Source organism: Cebus imitator, unplaced genomic scaffold, assembly GCF_001604975.1.
Source record: "Cebus imitator isolate Cc_AM_T3 unplaced genomic scaffold, Cebus_imitator-1.0 Scaffold581, whole genome shotgun sequence".
In the NCBI taxonomy this organism is placed as follows: domain Eukaryota; kingdom Metazoa; phylum Chordata; class Mammalia; order Primates; family Cebidae; genus Cebus; species Cebus imitator.
In genome coordinates this window covers 702,638-722,227 of record NW_016107896.1, presented here as the reverse complement: position 1 = coordinate 722,227, position 19,590 = coordinate 702,638, and the positions used below count along the sequence as shown (strand labels likewise).

General features: G+C 41.9%; 1 long non-coding RNA gene across 2 annotated transcripts in view; it reads left to right on the top strand.

The window, feature by feature from the left end:
- LOC108294478 overlaps nucleotides 1–19,590 on the top strand; it is a 31,212-nt gene that overhangs the window by 10,329 nt on the left and 1,293 nt on the right. Inside the window, exon 3 of one of the 2 annotated variants that reach the window (XR_005197964.1) lies at nucleotides 17,836–18,169. This is a non-coding gene — a long non-coding RNA (uncharacterized LOC108294478). Of the gene's footprint in view, nucleotides 1–17,835; nucleotides 19,341–19,590 lie in introns of those variants that run through there. The other variant, XR_001821061.2, reaches the window with a different exon arrangement.

Genomic DNA, 19,590 nt, shown 5'->3' with positions numbered 1-19,590 from the left:
AAAGTGCTGGGATTACAGGCTTGAGCCACCGCACCCGGCCTTGTAATGGGATATTTCACCACAGACTTTGATGAACAGAATATTAGCATGTTTGGGGAAGGGAGGGGGAAAAAGAAAATCTTAGCATGTTTGGTATTCTTTTTATTTTACTCATACTATTTTTTTTTTGGACTTAATTACAATAATAAGATCAAATTATAAAATTTAAAGAACAATGCAGATTCCATAATTATTCTTTCCTACAAATTGTATTTAAATTATATCCCTTTTTCTTTTTGTCCTTATAGCTCAAGCTGTAAAAACCAAAGGTCCGGTGATGATCCCATACCCTTTTTTCCAGTCTCATGTTGAACATCTTTATGTAGGAGGCCTTTCCAAAGGAATTTTTTTTTTTTTTTTTTGAGACAGAGTTTTCCCTTGTTGCCCAGTCTAGAGTGCAGTGGCACCATCTTGGTCCCCTGCAACCTCCACCTCCTGAGTTCAATCAGTTCTGCCTCAGCAGGAGTAGCTGAGTAGCTGGGATTACAGGCACCAACCATTATGCCAGGCTAATTTTTGTATTTTCAGTAGAGATGGGATTTCATCGTGTTGGCTAGGCCGGTCTCGAACTTTTGACCTCAGGTGATCCTCCTGTGTCAGCCTCCCAAAGTGCTGGGATTACAGGTGTGAACCACCACGCCTGGCCAGGAATTTTTTTTTAAGAAGGCTATTTCCTTATGGAATTCCTGGCCTTGAACGGATATTACTTGCAAAGAAAAGGATTCATTTTGTGATAAAAAGTAAGGCTCTTGGATTCTTTGTTGGACTCTTATCTCTGTTCTGAGTAATACATCTTTTGTTGACAAATATTCATTCACCACTAGAGTATGTGTAATCAAGTTCAACTTATTTTATGTATTTTTATCTTCTACTTTTTATCTGGATCTAACACTGAGTCAGTCATTCCAACATTACCTTTTGAAATATGAATGCAGTTTGCACCTGACCGGCATGCAACTGACTTTTTCTTTAATAATTTTCTACTACTTTTGCTAAAGAAAATAATATCCGTGGCTTGTTTTTAAGCCTGAGATTTTATTTATTTATTTATTTATTTTGAGACAGAGTCTGGCTGTGTTACCCATACTGGAGTGCAGTGGCTTAGCTCACTGCAACCTCCGTCTCCTTGGTTTAAGTGATTCTCCTGCTTCAGCCTCCTGAGCAGCTGGGATTACAGGTGTGCACCACTATGCCCAGCTAATTTCTTTGTATTTTTAGTAGAGATGGGGTTTCAACATGTTGGCCAGGCTGGTCTCAAACATCTGACCTCGTGATCTGCCTGCTTTGGCCTCCCGAAGTGCTGGGATTACAGGTGTGAGCCACCGTTCCCAGCCAGGCCTGAGACTTTTAAAGCACATGTGGGAATATATAATGGTTTGTATAGATTGTAGAGGAAGATAGTCTTGAATGCAACGTGATATTAAAAGATCCCGTTAAAGATTTTTATAATCTTCAAAGACCTGTTGGTTGCAAAGTTACCACTTTACTCCTCCCACCTGTCACTTAAAGTGCTAGGATTACAGATGTGAGCCACCACATCAGGTCAGTTCATTTCCTGTTCCTGGTTCACTGTAAAGGACACATCTCAGAAACAGCCAGTGAAGGAGATGTGCATGCTGGGTGCAGTGGCTCACGCCTGTGATCCCAACACTTTGGGAGGTCGAGGTGGGAAGATCACTTAAACTCAGGAGTTTGAGACCAGCCTGGGCAACTTGGTGAAACCCTGTATCTATGAAAATTTTTTTAAAAAGCTGGGTGTGGTGGCTCACACCTGTAATCCCAGCACTTTGGGAGGCTGAGGCGAGTAGATCACAAAGTCAGGTGTTGAGACCAGCCTGACCAACACGGCGAAACCTCGTTTCTACTAAAAAAACAAAAGTTAGCTGGTGTGGTGATAGGTGCCTGTAATCGCAGCTACTGTAAAGGCTGAGGCAGACAATCACTTTAACCTAGGAGGCAGAGGCTGTGGTGAGACGAGATCATGCCACTGCACTCCAGCCCGGGTAACAGAGCAAGACTTACTCTAAAAAAAAAAAAACATAGAAATAACTAAATAAATAACTGGGTGTGGTGGTGTATACCTATAGTTCCAGCTACTGCTGAAGCTGAGGTAAGAGAATACCTTGAGCTGGGGACTGGGAAGGCTTAGGTTGCAGTCAGTTGAAATTGTGCCACTGCACTCTAGCCTGGACCAAAAAAAAAAAAAAAGATGCCCAGGGGAAGGTAAATGGGGGGGACACAGAGCTTCCATGCCCTCTGTTGAACATGCCACCCTCCCAGCACCTCCTGTGTTCAGCAGCCCAGAAGCTTTGCAAACCCTGTTCACATTGCTTATGGAGGCTCTATTATGCAAGAACGATTGATAACGTCTTTGGCCACTGGTGATTAAGTCGATCTCCAGCCCCTCTTGCCTCCTGGAGTTCAGCAGGTGAGGCTGAAAGTTCCAAGCCTCTAATCATGTGTTGCTTTCTCTGGCAGTCAGCCCTCCTGAAGAAATCTAGGAGCATGTAGCCACCGAGTCATCTCAATAACATCTCCAGATGCATTCTTACGCTGGAGTTCCCAAAGTTTTAGAGCCTCTTGTGTTAGAAAGCTGGAACCAAGACCAAATATTCAAGATGCTCCTATCACTTCTATCACTGAGGTCTGTATAAGATTTAGAAGCTCAGTGCCAGGAACCAGGGACAGAGACCAAATATATATTTCTCTTTTTGAGACAGAGTCTCCCTGTGTCATCCAGGCTGGAGTGCAGTGATGTGATCGTAGCTCACTATAGCTTTGACCTACTGAGCTCAAGCGATCTTCCTACCTCAGCCTCCCAAGTAGCTGGGACTACACATGAATGTCAACCATGTCCAGCTGTTTTGTGTAGAGACGAGATTTAGTTATGTCACCCAGTCTGATCTCAGACTCCTGGGCTAAAGCAATCATCTTACCTCAGCCTCTCAAGTATCTGGGAGTACAGGTGCACACCACCATGTCCGGCTAATATTTATTTTTATATTTTCTTAGAGGAGGGGTCTCACTATGTTGTCCAGGCTAGTTTCAAACTCCAGGCCTCAAGTGTTCCTTCTACCTTGACCTCCCAAAGTGTTGGGATTATGGGTGGAAGCCACCATGCCCAGCAATCACAAGGGTCTTTATAAAAGAAAGAGGGTAGGAGAGTCAGAATTGGAGCAGGACATGGGGTGATGGAAGCAGAGTTAGAGAGGGAGATTTGAAGATGCTTCACTTCTGGCTTTGAAGATGGAGTCAGGGGCCATGATCCAAGGAATGGGGGTGGCTTCCAGAAGCTGGAAAAGCCAAGGGAATACCTCAGAGCCTCCAGAAGGAATGCAGCCCTGCTGACACCTTAACTTTAGCCTTAATAGACTTAGTTTGGGCTTCTGACCCCCCAGAACTGTAAGATGGTAGATTTGTGGTGTTTTAAGTGACTAAATGTAGGGTAGTTTGTTGCAGCAGCAAGAAGAAATAAACATGAAGCCAGGCATGATGGCTCATGCCAGTAATCCCAGCACTATGGAATCCAGGCAGGAGGATCACTTGAGGCCCGGAGTTCAAGACCAGCCTGGGCAACATAGACCCTGTCACTACAAAAAATAAAATTGGCCAGATGCAGTGGCTCACACCTGTAGTTCCAACAATTTGGGAGGCTAAGGAGGGCAGATCACCTGAGATCAGGAGTACAAGACCAGCCTGGGCAACATGGCAAAACCCCATCTCTACCAAAAATATGAAAATTAGCCAGGCATGGTGGCACATGCCTGTAATCCCAGCTACTTTGGAGGCTGAGGCAAGAGAATCACTTGAACCCAGGAGGTGGAGGTTGCAGTAAGCTGGGATTACACCATTGCACTACAGCCTGGGAAAGAAGAGTGAAACTCCATCATAAAATAAAATAAAAAAGATTAGCCAGGCATGAAGGCATGCACCTATAGTTTCAGCTACCAGGGAGGCTGTGGTAGGGGGATCGGTTGAGCCTGGGAATTCGAGGTTGCAGTGAGCTGAGACTGCACCACTGCACTCAGCCTTGGTGACAGAGTGATATCTTGTCTTTTTTTTAAAAAAAGAAATGAACATGGTGATAATGGGGACAGATGGCAGTGTTAAACAGAATGGTCAAGGGTGGCCTCCTAAGTGAAAACAGCAAAATCTTGAAGGGGAGGAAGGAACTGGCCAAGGTGCTGAGGGAAGAGCATTGTAGGTAGAAACAATGGAATAGTTTGAGGTGTGTCTGAGGCTCTGGAAGGAGACCAGGGGAACAGAAGAAGAGAAGGAGAGAATTAGGGGAGGAGGCCAGGGAGTTGCTGGGTGAGGATCAGTACAGATCATATAAGCCCTGGGAAGTTATTGCTGGGCTTTGGCTTTTACTTTGAGATGGGGATCGTGGGATGGTTCTGAGCAGAGACGACATGAGCTGTCTCCCGATTTGAAAGCATTCTCTGGCTGCTGAGTTGTGGGAAGATTTGGGTAGAAGCATGGGGGCCAAGCTGTGACAACACCCAGGTGGGAGATGATAGTGGTCCTGATCAGGGTCATGGCGGTGGTGAGAGATGGTTAGAGGAGAGAAGTAGGGGACGAGGCCAGGGAGCTGCTGGGTGGGGATCTTCAGTACACGGTGAACAGTCAACAGGGTTTCCTGACAGACTGGATGTGGGGTTTGAGAAAAGGTAGGGGTCAAGGTTGAATTTCATTCTTACTGAATTATTAAGTAATTAAAAAAAAAAAAAAAACACCACTGCCTTTCTCAATCTTAACAAGTAAGGGATGCTAGATTAAAGAAATCTCTTCAGGCTCAGTGTGGTGGCTCATGCCTGTAGTCACAGCTGTTTGGGAAGCAGAAATGGGAGTACCTTTTAAGGGCAGGAGTTCAAGACCAGCCTGGGCAACATAGGAATAGACTTCCCCTCTACAAAATATTTTTCAAAATTTAACAAAATAAAATAAATGTAGCTAGGCATGGTAATGTGTACTTGTAGTCTTAGCCCCCACTCAGGAGGCTGAGGTGGTTAGATCTCTTGAGGTCAGGAGTTTGAGGTCAGCTTGGGCAACATAGCAAGACCCCCTTACTCTATAAAAAAATTTTAAAAAGCTGGGTATGGTGGCACTCAACTGTAGTACCAGCACTGGGGAGCTGAGGCAGGAAGATGGCTTGAGCCCAGGACATTGAGGCTGCAGTGAGCTATAAAGTGCACAACTGCACTCCAGCCTCAGTGACAGAGCAGGACCTTGCCTCACAATACAAATAGAAATACAAATAAAGTAATGAAAACTCAAGTCAGAGCCTTTTGGCTTTGCAGCCATTGCAACTCCAGAGCCGTGCAGTGAGGTTTTTGTCACTGGGACTGAGAGGAGACCCCTGCCCAGTGTTGTTGCCTGACTAATCAGTGTTTTAAAAAAATATATTAATCGGGCTGGGTGTGGTGGCTCACACCTGCAATCCCAACACTTTGGGAGAATGAAGCGGGTAGATTACCTGGGGTCAGGAGTTCAAAACCAGCTTTTCCAACATGGCAAAACCCCATCTGTACTAAAAAAATACAAAAATTAGCCAGGCATGGTGGCTGGTGCCTGTAATCCAGGCTACTTTGGAGGCTGGGGCAGGAGAATCATTTGAACCCGGGGGGCAGAGTTTGCAGTGAGCCAAGATTGCACTGCTTCACAGAGTGAGACTCTGTCTCAAAAAAAGAAAGTATTATGTACATCAACATGTAATGGTTTTATTATTATTTAAGACAGAGTTTCGCTCTGGTTACCCAGGCTGGAGTGCAATGGCACAATCTCAGCTCACTGCAACCTCCACCTCCTGGGTTTAAGGAATTCTCCTACCTTAGCCTCCCAGGTAGCTGGGATTACAGGTGCCCGCCACCACACCGGGCTAATTTTGTATTTTTAGTAGAGACAGGGTTTCACCATGTTAGAACTCCTGACTTCAGGTGGTTTTCCCACCTTGGCCTCTCAAAGTGCTGGGATTGCAGGCATGAGCCATTGTGCCCAGCGAATTTTATTGTTAAATGTAATGAATAATAAATATTTTTATTTTTTTAGTTTATTTTTTTAAAGATGGGGTTTCACCATGTTGGTCAGGCTGGTCTTGAACTCCCGACCTCAGGTGATCCGCCTGCCTTGGCCTCCAAAGTGCTTGGATTACAGGCGTGAGCCACTGTGCCTGGCCTGAATAATAAATATTTTAAAAATTTTGTTTTGTATTAGTTATATCAACATGTAATGGTTTATTATTAATATGTAATGAACAAAAATATTTTTAAAATTTTGTCATTTTTAAAATTTAATATACTTATTTTTTTTTTTTATTGTTCTTCAGGTTCTGGGGTACATGTGCAGATCATGCAGGATTGTTACATAGGTATATACATTGCAATGTGGTTTGCTGCCTCCATCCCCCCTCACCTACAACTGGCATTTCTCCCCATATTATTCCTCCCTGAACTCCCCACCCCGCTGCTGTCCATCCCTTGACCCCCTCCCCCCAACAGACCCCAGTGTGTGATGCTCCCCTCTCTGTGTCCATGTGTTCTTATTGTTCAATACCTGCCTATTAGTGAGAACATTTGGTGTTTGATTTTTTGTTCTTGTGTCAGTTTGCTGAGAATGATGGTTTCCAGATGCATCCATGTCTCTACAAAGGAGACTAACTTATCATTTTTTAAGGCTGCATTGTATTCCATGGTGTATATGTGCCACATTTTCCTTGTCCAGTCTGTCGTTGATGGGCATTTGGGTTGGTTCCAGGTCTTTGCTATTGTAAACAGTGCTGCAGTAAACATACGTGTGCATATGTCTTAAGAATGATTTATAATCCTTTGGGTATATACACAGTAATGGGATTGCTGGGTTAAATGGAATTTCTATTTCTGGGTCCTTGAGGAAGCACCACACTGTCTTCCACAATGGTTGAACTACTTTATACTCCCACCAATAGTGGAAAAGTTCCTATTTCTCCATATCCTCTCCAGCATCTGTTATCTCCAGATTTTTTAATGATTGCCATTCTAACTGGCATGAGATGGTATCTCAATGTGGTTTTGATTTGCATTTCTCTAATAATCAGTGATGATGAGCATGTTTTCATATGTTTGTTTGCCTCGTATGTGTCTTCTTTTGAAGTGTCTGTTGATATCCTTTGCCCAAATTTGGATGGGTTTGCTTTTTTTCTTGTAAATCTGTTTTACTTCTTTGTAGAGTCTGGATATTAGCCCTTTGTCAGATGAGTAGGTTGCAAAAATTTTTTCCCATTCTGTTGGTTGTTGGTTCACTCTAATGATTGTTTCTTTTGCTGTACAGAAGCTCTGGAGTTTAATTAGAACCCATTTGTCTATTTTGGCTTTTGTTGCCATTGCTTTTGGTGTTTTAGTCTTGAAGTCCTTGCCTTTGCCTATGTCCTGAATGGTTTTGCCTAGGTTTTTTTCTAGGGTTTTTCTGGTGTTAGGTCTTATGTTTAAGCCTTTAATGCATCTTGAGTTAATTTTAGTGTAAGGTGTAAGGAAGGGGTCCAGTTTCTGCTTTCCGCACATGGCTAGCCAGTTTTCCCAACACCATTTATGGGAAATCCTTTCCCCATTGCGTGTTTTTGTCAGATTTGTCAACGATTAGATGGTTGTAGATGTGTGGCGTTGCCTCGAGGCCTTTGTTCTTTTCTATTGATCTGAATCTGTTTTGGTGCCAGTACCATGCTGTTTTGATTACTGTAGCCTTGAAGGGTAGTTTGAAATCAGGTAGCGTGATGCCTCTGGCTTTGTTCTTTTTTCTTAGGATTGTCTTGGCTATGCAGACTCACTTTTTTGGTTCCATATGAAGTGTAAGGTGGTTTTTTTCCAGTTCTGTGAAGAAGGTCATTGGTAGCTTGATGGGGATAGTGTTGAATCTTTAAATTACTTTGGGCAGTATGGCCATTTTTGTGATACTTATTCTTCCTAACCATAAGCGTGGAATGTTTCTCCATCTGTTTATGTCCTTTTATTTCCTTGAGCAGTGGTTTGTAGCTCTCCTTGAAGAGGTCCTTTACATCCTTTGTTAGTTGTATTTCTAGGTATTTTATTCTCTCTGTAGCAGTTGTGAAGGGGAGTTTGCTCATGATTTGGCTGTTAGTCTGTTATTGGTGTATAGAAATGCTTGTGCTTTCTGCACATTGATTTTGTAACCTGAGACTTTGCTGAAGTTGCTTATCAGTTTAAGGAGATTTTGGGCTGAGACAGTACGGTCTTCTAAATATACAATCATGTAGTCTGCAAATAAAGACAATTTGACTTCCTCCTTTCCTAATGGAATATGGTTTATTTCTTTTTCTTGCCTGATTGCTCTGGCTAGAACTTCCAATACTGTATTGAATAGGAGTGGTGACAGAGGGCAACCTTGTCTAGTGCCGGATTTCAAAGGGAGTGCTTCCAGTTTTTGCCCATTCAGTATGATATTGGCTGTAGGTTTGTTGTAAATAGCTTTTATTGTTTTGAGATATGTTCCTTCAATACTAGTTTATTGAGAGGTTTTAGCATGAAGGGCTCTTGAATTTTGTCAAAGGCCTTGTTTACATGTATTGAGATAGTCATGTGGTTTTTGTCTTTGGTTCTTTTTATGTGGTGGATTACATTTACAGACATGTGTATGTTGAATCAGCACTGCATCCCTGGAATGAAGCCTACTTGATTGTGATGGATAAGCTTTTTGATGTGTTATTGCAATCAGTTTGCCAGTATTTTACTGAAGATTTTTGCATCTATGTTCATCATGGAGATTGGCCTGAAGTTTCTTTTGTTGAGTCTCTGCTGGATTTTGGTATCAGGGTGATGTTGGTCTCATAAAATGATTTGGGAAGGATTTCCTCTTTTTGGATTGTTTGGAATAGTTTCAGAAGGAATGGTACCAGCTCTCTTTGTATGTCTTTTCAGGTGTGAATCTGTCTGGACCTGGACTTGTTTTGGTTGTTAGGCTATTAATTGCTGCCTCAACTTCAGCCCTTCTTATTGGTCTATTCAAGGTTGTCACTTCTTCCTGGTTTAGGCTTGGGAGAGTGCAAGTGTCCAGGAATTTATCCATTTCTTCCAGGTTTATTGGTTTATGTGGATAAACTTGTTTGTAGTAATTTCTCAATGTAGTTTGTATTTCTGTGGAATCAGTGGTGATATCCCCTTTATCATTTTTTATTGGATCTATTTGATTCTTCTCCCTTTTCTTTTTTTATTAATCTCAGTAGCAGTCTGTCTATATTGTTCATCTTTTCAAAAAACCAGCTCCTGGATTGATTTTTTTGAAGGGTTTTTTGTCTATCTCCTTCAGTTCTGCTCTGATCTTAGTTATTTCTTTTCTTCTAACTTTTGAATTTTTTTTCTTTTTTTTAAAGACAGGGTTTTACCATGTTGGTCAGGCTGGTCTTGAACTTCCAACCTTAGGTGATCCGCCCGCCTTGGCCTCCCAGAGTGCTGCAATTACAGGTGTGAGCCACTGCACCCAGCCAGCTTTTGAATGTTTTTGATGTTGCTTCTCTAGCGGTTTCAATTTTGATGCTAGGGTGTTGATTTTAGATCTTTCCTCGCTTCTCATGTGGGCATTTGTTACTATAAATTTCCCTCTAGACACTGCTTTAACTATGTCCTAGAGATTCTGGTACGTTGTGTCTCTTTTCTCGTTGGTTTCAAAGAACATCTTTATTTCTGCCTTAATTTCATTGTTTATCCAGTCGACATTCATGTTCAGTTTCCATGAAGATGTGCGGTTCTGAGTTAAGTTTTTTAACTCTGAGTTCTAATTTGATTGCCCTGTGGTCTTAGAGACTGTTAAAATTTCTGTTCTTTTGCATTTTCTGAGGAGTGATTTACTTCCAATTATGTGGTCAGTTTTAGAGTAGGTGCAATGCGGTGCTGAGAAGAATGTATATTCTGTGGATTTGGGGTAGAGATTTCTGTAGATGTCTATTAGGTCCACGTGGTCCAGATCTCAGTTCAAGTCCTGGATATCCTTGTTAATACTCTGTCTCATTGATCTAATATTGACAATGAAGTGTTAAAGTCTCTGTTACTCTGTGGAAGTCTAAGTCTCTTTGTAGGTTGTTAAGAACTTGTTTTATGTACCTGGGTGCTCCTGTATTGGGTGCGTATATATTCAGGATTGTTAGCTCTTCTTGATGCATTGATCCTTTTACCATTATGTAATGCCCTTCTTGAGACAAAGTCCATTTTATCAGAGACTAGGATTGCAACTCCTGCTTTTTTTTTTTTTTTTTTTTGAGACGGAGTTTCGCTCTTGTTACCCAGGCTGGAGTGCAATGGCATGATCTCGGCTCACCGCAACCTCCGCCTCCTGGGTTCAGGCAATTCTCCTGCCTCAGCCTCCTGAGTAGCTGGGATTACAGGCACACACCACCACGCCCAGCTAATTTTTTGTATTTTTAGTAGAGATGGGATTTTACCATGTTGACCAGGATGGTCTTGATCTCTTGACCTCGTGATCCACCTGCCTTGGCCTCCCAAAGTGCTGGGATTACAGGCTTGAGCCACCGCGCCCGGCCAACTCCTGCTTTTTTTTGCTCTCCATTTGCTTGGTAAATCTTCCTCCATCCCTTTATTTTGTGCCTATGTGTGTCTTTGCACATGAGATGGGTTTCCTGAATACAGCACACCAATGGGTCTTGACTTTTTATCAAATTTGCCAGTCTGTGTCTTTTGATTGGGGCATTTAGCCCATTTCCATTTAAGGTTAATATTGTTATGTGTGAATTTGATCCTGCCATTTTGATGCTAGCTGAATGTTTTGCCCGTTAGTTGACACTTTTTTTTCATTGTGTTGATGGTTTTTACCATTTGGTAGGTTTTTGGAGTGGGTGGTACTGGCTGTTCCTTTTCTTGTTTAGTGCTTCTTTCAGGAGCTCTTTAAGGCAGGCCTGTTGGTGACGAAATCTCTCAGCAATTGCTTGTCCATAAAGGATTTTCTTTCTTCATTGCTTATGAAGCTTTGGATGGACGGATATGAAATTCTAGGTTGAAAGTTCTTTTAAGGATGTTGAATATCAGCCCCCACTCTCTTCTGGCTTGTAGGGTTTCTGCAGAGATCCACTGTGAATCTGATGGGCTTCCCTTTGTGGATAACCTGACGTTTGTTTCTGGCTGCCCTTAGCATTTTTTCCTTAATTTCAACCCTGGTGAATCTGACAATTATGTGCCTTGGGGTTGCTCTTATCTTTGTGGTGTTCTCTGGTATTTTCTGGACTTTGAATCATGGCCTGGCTTGTTTGGTTGGGGAAATTCTCCTGGATAATACCCTGAAGAGTGTTTTCCAGCTTGGATTCATTCTCTCCATCACATTCAGGTACACTTGTCAAACGTAGATTAGGCCTTTTCACATGATCCCATATTTCTTGGAGGCTTTGTTAATTTCTTTTCACTTTTTTCTCTATTCTTACCTTCTAGTTTTATCTCATTGAGTTGATCTTCAGTCTCTGATATCCTTTTTTCTGCTTGGTTGATTTGGCTATTGTAACTTGTGTACCCTTCGCAAAGTTCTCATGCTGTGTTTTTCAGCTCCATCGAGTCATTTATATTATTTTCTGTTCAGTTAGCATTTCCTCTAACCTTTTTTTTTTCTCCCCTCCACCTTAGCACTACTGACATTTTGCTCATCTAACCATTTTTCTAGGTTCTTTGCTTTGGGTAAGCACATGTTCTTTTAGCTCTAAGAAGTTCGTCATTACCCACCTTCTGAAGCCTGTTTCTGTGAATTCATCAGATTCATTCTCCGTCCATCTTTGATCCCTAGCTTGTGAGGAGTTGTGATCCTTTGGAGGTGAAGAGGCATTCTGGTTTTTGGTGTTTTCATCCTTTTTGTGCTGGTTTCTTCCCATCTTAGTGGCTTTATCTACCTGTGGTCTTTGTAGTTGTTGATGTTCAGATGGGGTCTCCGAGTGGACATTCAGTTTGTTTATGATGAAGTTAGTTCTTTGTTTCTTAGTTTTCGTTCTAACAGGCCCCTCTGCTGCGACTGCTGGAGTTTCACTCCAAGACCCTGCTTGGCTTGGGATCACCCACGGTGGCTGCAGAACACTAAGGGTTGCTGCTGGTTTCTTCTTGTTATCTTTGTTCCAGAAGGGTACCTGCCAGATGTCAGCCTGAACTCCCTTTTATGAGGCATCTCTTTGGGTTTATGGGGGTCATGGAGGTGCTTGAGGAGACAGTCTGTCCCTTATAGGAGCTCAAGTGCTGTGCTGCCACAGGCTCTGCCCAGCTGCTGTGTGAACTGCCTCGGTAGTGGTGGTTGCCCTTCTCCCCACGGAGCTGGACTGTCCTGGATCCTGCTGCACTTGCTGTGAAACTCTGAATCCAGAGCATTTCAGATTGCTTGTTTTGTGGGGGTGCTACTCGCCAAACCAGGTCGCCTGGCTTCCTGACTCTGCCCCCTCCCTTTCAGTTGATTGGGTGGCTCTGTCTCCCAGGTATTACAGGTGCCAGTTGAAATGGCAGCCCAGATTTGTGTGAGTTTTTGTGTGCCAGTCTGGCACCGGCTGAAACTGCTGTGTTAGAAACTTTGTGGCACTTTTCGGACTGGGAATCTCCTGGTCTGTGGGCAGTGAAAATTTGTTTGGAAATGCAGTGGGCACTCACCCTCTGTGTTGTTTTTCCTAGAAACTGCACTCCAGAGTGGTTCCTATTTGGCCATCTTGGATCCTCTTTTACGTTTCTTTTTTTTTCCACTCTTGTTGCCCAGGCTGGAGTGCAATGGCACAATCTCAGCTCACTGAAGCTTCCGCCTCCTGGATTCAAGTGATTCTCCTGCCTCAGCCTCCTCAGTAGCTGGGATTACAGGTATGCGCCACCACGCCCAACTAATTTTGTGTTTTTAGTAGAGACAGGGTTTCTCTATGTTGGTCAGGCTGATCTTGAACTCCCAACCTCAGGCAATCCACCTGCTCAGCCTCCTAAAGTGCTGGGATTACAGGTGTGAGCCACCATGCCCCGCTATGATGACATCTAGTTGGTTTGTTTTTTAGCAGAAGAGAATGTGACAGTACTGTAAGTACAATGAGTACTAATTACAGTTTTGTGCCACTGCCTTGATTTGTGCTAAGGCATTCACAGTTTTATATACCAGCTCTTTGGCAGTATCAGCACAAACATCAACAGAAGGAAAATTCAAATAACATCTTAGTATTACTGTGAAAATAGTTTTAACCTTGGAGATCTCCTGAAAGATTTTTCAGGTATTCTGAAACCGTAATTTGGGAACCTCTACTTTAGTAAAACACATAAGTATTCATACATGAAATGATGTGATACCTTGCATTTGTTTTAAAATAATTCAGCAGAAGTTGGGGGAAGGAAGAGAGTTAATAATACTGGCCCACCATGGTTAACTGTTGGTATTGGGAATTCTTCTTACCATTTTATTTTTGTGATTGAAATTCTGCATAATAATAAAATATTAACACATTCCATTTAAAATACGATTTCTCAACCTTGGCACAACTAACACTTGGGGCTGGATAAATCCTTTGCTGCAGTAGCTGTCCTATGATTGCAGGATGTTTAGCAACACTCTGGCCTCTTTCTGTTATAGGCCAGTAGTAACACTTCTGCTTCCCAACTATGACAACCAAAAAGTCTCAAGACATTGTCAAATGTCCCCTGAGGAGCAAACTGCCCCCACTTAAGAACCACTGTTTTAAACCAAGGTTGCTTATTATTATTATAAGTACTAGCCTAGGCAAAACCACAAAACATTAGGAAGTCTGCAGGATATAGATATACAAAAGTCATTTACATTTGTATACACCAACAGTTAAATGGAACTTTTTTTTTTTTTTTTGAGATGGAGTCTTGCTTTGTCACCTAGGCTGGAGTGCAATGGCTCGATCTCGGCTCACTGCAACCTCCACCTCCTGGGTTGAAGCAATTCTCCTACCTCAGCCTCCCAAGTAGCTGGAATAATAGGCGTGTGCCACCATACCCAGCTAATTTTTTTCGTATTTTTAGTAGAGAGGAGGTTTCACTATGCTAGCCAGGATGGTCTTGATCTTCTGACCTCATGATCCACCCACCTCGGCCTCCAAAAGTGCTGGGATTACAGAGGTGAGCCACTGTGTCTGGCCCAGAACATTTAAAAACAATACATGGCCAGGTGTGATGGCTCAAGCCTGTAATCCCAGCAATTTGGGAGACTGAGGCAGGCCAATAACCTGAGGTCGGGAGTTCAAGACCAGCCTGACCAAGATGGAAAACCCCGTCTCTACTAAAAAAATACATAATTAGCCAGGCATTATTGTGCGTGCCTGTAATTTCAGCTACTCAGGAGGCTGAGGCAGGAGAATCGCTTGAACCTGGGAGGTGGAAGTTGTGGTCAGCCAAGAGCGCCATTGCACTCCAGCCTGGGCAACAAGAGCAAAACTGTGTCTCAAAAATAAAAAACGAAAACCAAGACATTCCTAGAGAAGAAGTAAGCCGGGAGTTTACACTATTAGATTCTATGACATTTTCTTTACTTCTTTTTCTTTTTGAAGGAGTCTCACTCTGTCACCCAGGCTGGAGTGCAGTGATGGAATCTCTGCTCACTGCAACTTTGCCTCCATTCCCTAGGACTACAAGTGTCTGTCTGCCACCACAAGCAGCTAACATTTGTACTTTTTGGTAAAGATGGGGTTTTACCATGTAAGCCAGGCTGGAGTCTAACCCCTGACCTCCAGTGATGTGATCCACCCACCTCAGCCTCCCAAAGTGCTGGGATTACAGGCATGAGCTACCACATCTGACCGATTCTGTAAGACATTTTCTAAAACCGTAGTAATTAGAGTGGTATATGGCATGAGGATAGACTAACTAAAGAGAGAGAGATCTTGCCTGGGCACGGTGGCTCACACCTGTAATCCCAGCACTTTGGGAAGCCAAGCGGGTGGATCACAAGGTCAGGAGATTGAAACCAACCTGGCCAACATGGTGAAACCCCATCTCTCATGTAAAATGCCTACTTTAAATCATCTCTAAATTACTTACAATATCTAATACAATGCCCACACATCACGTCATTTACGTACAGTCAATGTAGTATTCAGCATACAGCAAGTTCAAGTTGTGGTTTTGGGAATTCTATAGAATATTTTACCCCTTGAATGTTTTTGATCTGAGGTTAGTTGAATCTTTGGATGTGGAACCCGTAATACAACGTGCTGACTGTATTTTCATTAGATGGCTCTGAGAAACTGGTCTTTATAGAAAAAAATGTGAAAATGAATCTGCACCTCACACAAAAAATAAATTCCATATTAATAATTCCAGATTAACATGAATAGAAATTTGTTTTAAAGTTTAGGAAAAAACATGGTAAACTATTTTTATGACCTTAAGGAAGAATTTCTTTACTAAAAACTCTAAAGAAAAAGACTGATAAAAACTTACATTCAGCTGGGCGCGGTGGCTCATGCTTGTAATCCGAGCACTTTGGGAGGCCGAGGCGGGTGGATCACGAGGTCAAGAGATCGAGACCATCCTGGTCAACATGGTGAAACCCCGTCTCTACTAAAAATACAGAAAATTAGTTTGGCATGGTGGCGCATGCCTGTAATCCCAGCTACTCAGGAGGCTGAGGCAGGAGAATTGCCTGAACCCGGGAGGCGGAGGTTGCGGTGAGCCGAGATCATGCCATTGCACTCCAGCCTNAAAAAAAAAAAAAAGCTTACATTCATCAAAAGATTTTTCTTAATTCTGTTAAAGTGATGGCATTGACAAAAAGGTATTAAAAAGGAAATTAAAAGGTAAGTTATTGAGAGAAGCAATTTGCAACATATATATCAAACACTAAAAAAATGAAAAACCACCATTAAAAAAATGAGTAAAGCTCATAAACAGGCATTACACAGAAGAGAGACACAAATGGCCAATGACAATATAAGATACCCAAACTCATTAGAGAAGTACAAATTAAATCATAATGAGGTGCTGTTTTGTTGTTACTCAACTGGAAAAATAAAAATTAAAAAAAAGCCAGGCTTGTGAGGTTATGGATCATTTGGAATTTTTTTTTTCTTTTTGAGACAGAGTCTTGCTCTGTCAGCCAGCCTGGAGTGCAGTGGTGCGATCTCGGCTCACTGTAACCTTCATCTCCCAGGTTCATGCAGTTTTCCTGCCTCACCCTCCGAGTAGCTGCGATTACACCACACTTGGCTAATTTTCATACTTTTAGTAGAGAAAGGGTTTTGCCATGTTGGCCAGACTGGTCTCAAACTTCTGACCTCAGGTAATCTGCCCACTTTGGCTTCTCAAACTGCTGAGATTACAGGCATAAGCCACCTCACCTGGCCTGAGAATTTTTATATCCTGATGGTGGAAGTCTAAACTAGTACAAACTCTCTAGGAGTTAATTTGGCATTACCTAAAGAAGTGGAATATGCACACTGCTCATAATCCAGCTATTCTAATCATAATGTATAAGAGAAACTCTTGAAGGAAACACCTTCAAAAATGTGCGTAGCTCCAAGCTAAAAACAATCCAAATGTTCATCAATGGTAAAAATGTGTAATCTATTATACTAGAGAACAGAATTTTGGCATGAAAACTGATAATCTAGCTATATAGCACAACACAGGTAAATCTCAAAAGAAGTATTTAGGCCAAAAACAAAAAAACCTGACAGAAGAAAACACAGACCATGATCCCATTTATATAACGTTTACCAACAGGCAAACTAAACAAAGAAACAAAGGAAAAAGGGGAAACATGATAATGGAATATCAAAGGTCACCTCCAAGTAGTTTCAAATATTACTGTTATTGTAATGCCAAAACTCCAAACCTGCCATGTCAGTTTCTTACTAGAGCTATTCAAATTGGGTGCCCACTTTGCTTCATTGAGACAAACATTTCATGACTTTAAGAATAGCTTTATCCTAAACAAGCTTACAGGATCACATGTAAGAACATTAACAAAAGCCTATGGTGCACCTGCTACTGTCCTAGGTGTTTCACACTCTATTTTGGGGTGGGTAGAGGGAAAATAAATGGGGCATAAGCATTTAACAATAAAAATATCATACTAATAAGTACCATTTTGAGCACTTACTTATGTGCCAGGTGCCGTTCTAAAGGCTTTATAGGAATTCTCACAACTCTGAAATATTACTGTCATCATCATTATATTAATAATAAATCCAATAGGTAATATTTTCAGACCCTATATACCAGGCCTTTGGCTAAGGGCTTTATGTCATTCTAACTTAATCCTCACAACAAACCTATGGATAGGTATCATCATCCTTAATGGATACTATTTCAGTAATCTGTTATCCACAGTTTCGATTAGTTCTCTGCAGTCAACTGCGGTCTGAAAACATTACATGGAAAACTCCAGAAATACACAACTGACAAATTTTAAATTGCATGTCATTCTCAGTAGCATGATGAAATCTAACATTGTCTCACTCTATCTAGACTGGGATGTAAATCATCCCTTTGTCCAGCATGTTCATGCAGTGTACACTCACTACCCACCATTAGTCACTTGGTAGCCCCCTCAGTTATTGAATGGCCTGTAGCAGTATTGCAGTCCTTACATTCAATTAACTTTTGTTTAACTTAACCATGGCCATAAAGCTCAAAAGTAGTGATGCTGTTCTACTTTATAATTAGTTTTTGCTGTTAATCTTAGTGTGCTTAATTTATAAATTAATCACAGGTATGTATACACAAGAAAAAATATATATAAGGCTCAGTACCTTCCATGGGGTTTCAGACATACACTGGTGTCTTGGAACATATTCACAAATAGGAGGGAACTAATGTATATTTCCCATATTCTCATTTCCAGGAAAAGAAAACTAAAGGAAAGATGAGATACCAAGACTAGGCAAAACCACGTAACTCAAAGTCATACAATCAATAAAGGACAGAACTAGGATTTGAACCTGTGTCCAACTGACTCTAAAGCCTATGCTTAGCCACTGTTACACTGTTTTAGTTTGTCTTCATAAACACTGTAAGTATATACAACAAGAACTAAGAGTATGGATGAAGACAGAAAGACCTGGGTCCATATCCTGGCTCTACCATGTTCCGGCTGTGGGATGGAAGACAAAGCTCCTCAACCTCTGGGGGCCTCAAGTCCTTCACCTACAAAATTGAGGTGCATAAGGCACCTATGGGTAAGCGTGAAAGGGTAAATATAAAAACTAAATGAGATAAGGCATGCAGAGGGCTCAGCATAGAGCCTGGCACATAACAAATGTTCAGTAGATGTTGGATGGTATCACTACCATCATCAGCATCTTCCCTGTTTTATAGATAAGAAAATGGAGATACAGAGAGAGGTTGTATTTGATGCAACATTGCAAAACTAGTTAGTGTCAGTGAAAGACTTTAAACACAAGTCTAGCCAGCTTCAAAGTATCAAAACTTTTCCATTTGCCGGGTGTCCCCTGAAAGCATAAAAAGTACATCGCAGGGGCCAGGCGTGGTGGCTCACGCCTGTAATCCAAGCACTTTGGAAGTGAAGGCAGGCGGATCACCTGAAGTCAGGAGTTCAAGACCAGCCTGACCAACATGGTGAAACCCTGTCTTTTTAAAAAAATTTAAAAAATAATAAATAAATAAGTACATACCAGACAGAAGGAGGCCTTGGGGAGATCTTCCTTAGGGAAAGAAAACCTGAACTAAATCTTCAAATACAACCATGAGTTGGTCAGATGAAGAAATGAAGTGAGACAAATGAGTATTGCAGGCAGAGGAAACAATACATCCAAAGGAACTGATTAAATAAACGGTGTGGCAATAATTGTAGCTACAATTATTTCAGTGTGGCTGGAGTCCAGGCTGTAGGGGCAAGTCAGTCTGGGTCCACAAATGAAGCAAACAAAACATAGCATGATTTTAAGCAGTGGTTCTCAAAGTGAAATCAGGCCAGGAACATTGGCATCACCTGGAAACCTATTGTAAGTGCAAATTCTTGGGCCTATCCCTGACCTCCTGAGTGAGAAACTTTAAGTCTTTTAAAGGTTCTCCATGTGATTATGATGAATGGTTCATATTTTAAAAACATGAATTTAAGCAATGATGAAATGTAACTACGTTTTCAAAAAACAACGAAATAATTCTTCATTACGTAATTCAGAAGAAGACCAAGGAGAAACCATGAATTCCTGTATAATATCTGGATGGGCACCAACTATAATTCCCTTCATGTGCCTAGGTTTTCTTTGACAGCAGTTAACCAATTTAATAGGTTACTCTACCTACAGATCCAATTTGCCCTACACTTCATCTTGGCAAAATACTATGAACTAGGCTTACATTGTAAACCAAAAAAAAAAAAAAAAACCAACTAGGCCTGGCAAGGTGGCTCACACCTGTAATCCCAGCACTTTGGGAGGCCGGAGTGGGTGGATCACCTAAGGTCAGAAATTTGAGACCAGCCTGACCAACACTGTGAAACCCCATCTCTACTCAAAATGCAAAAATTAACTGGGCATCATGATGCACACCTGTAATCCCAAATACTTGGGAGGCTGAGGCAGGAGAATCGCCTGAACCCGGGAGGCAGAGGTTGCAGTGAGTCAAGATCATGCCA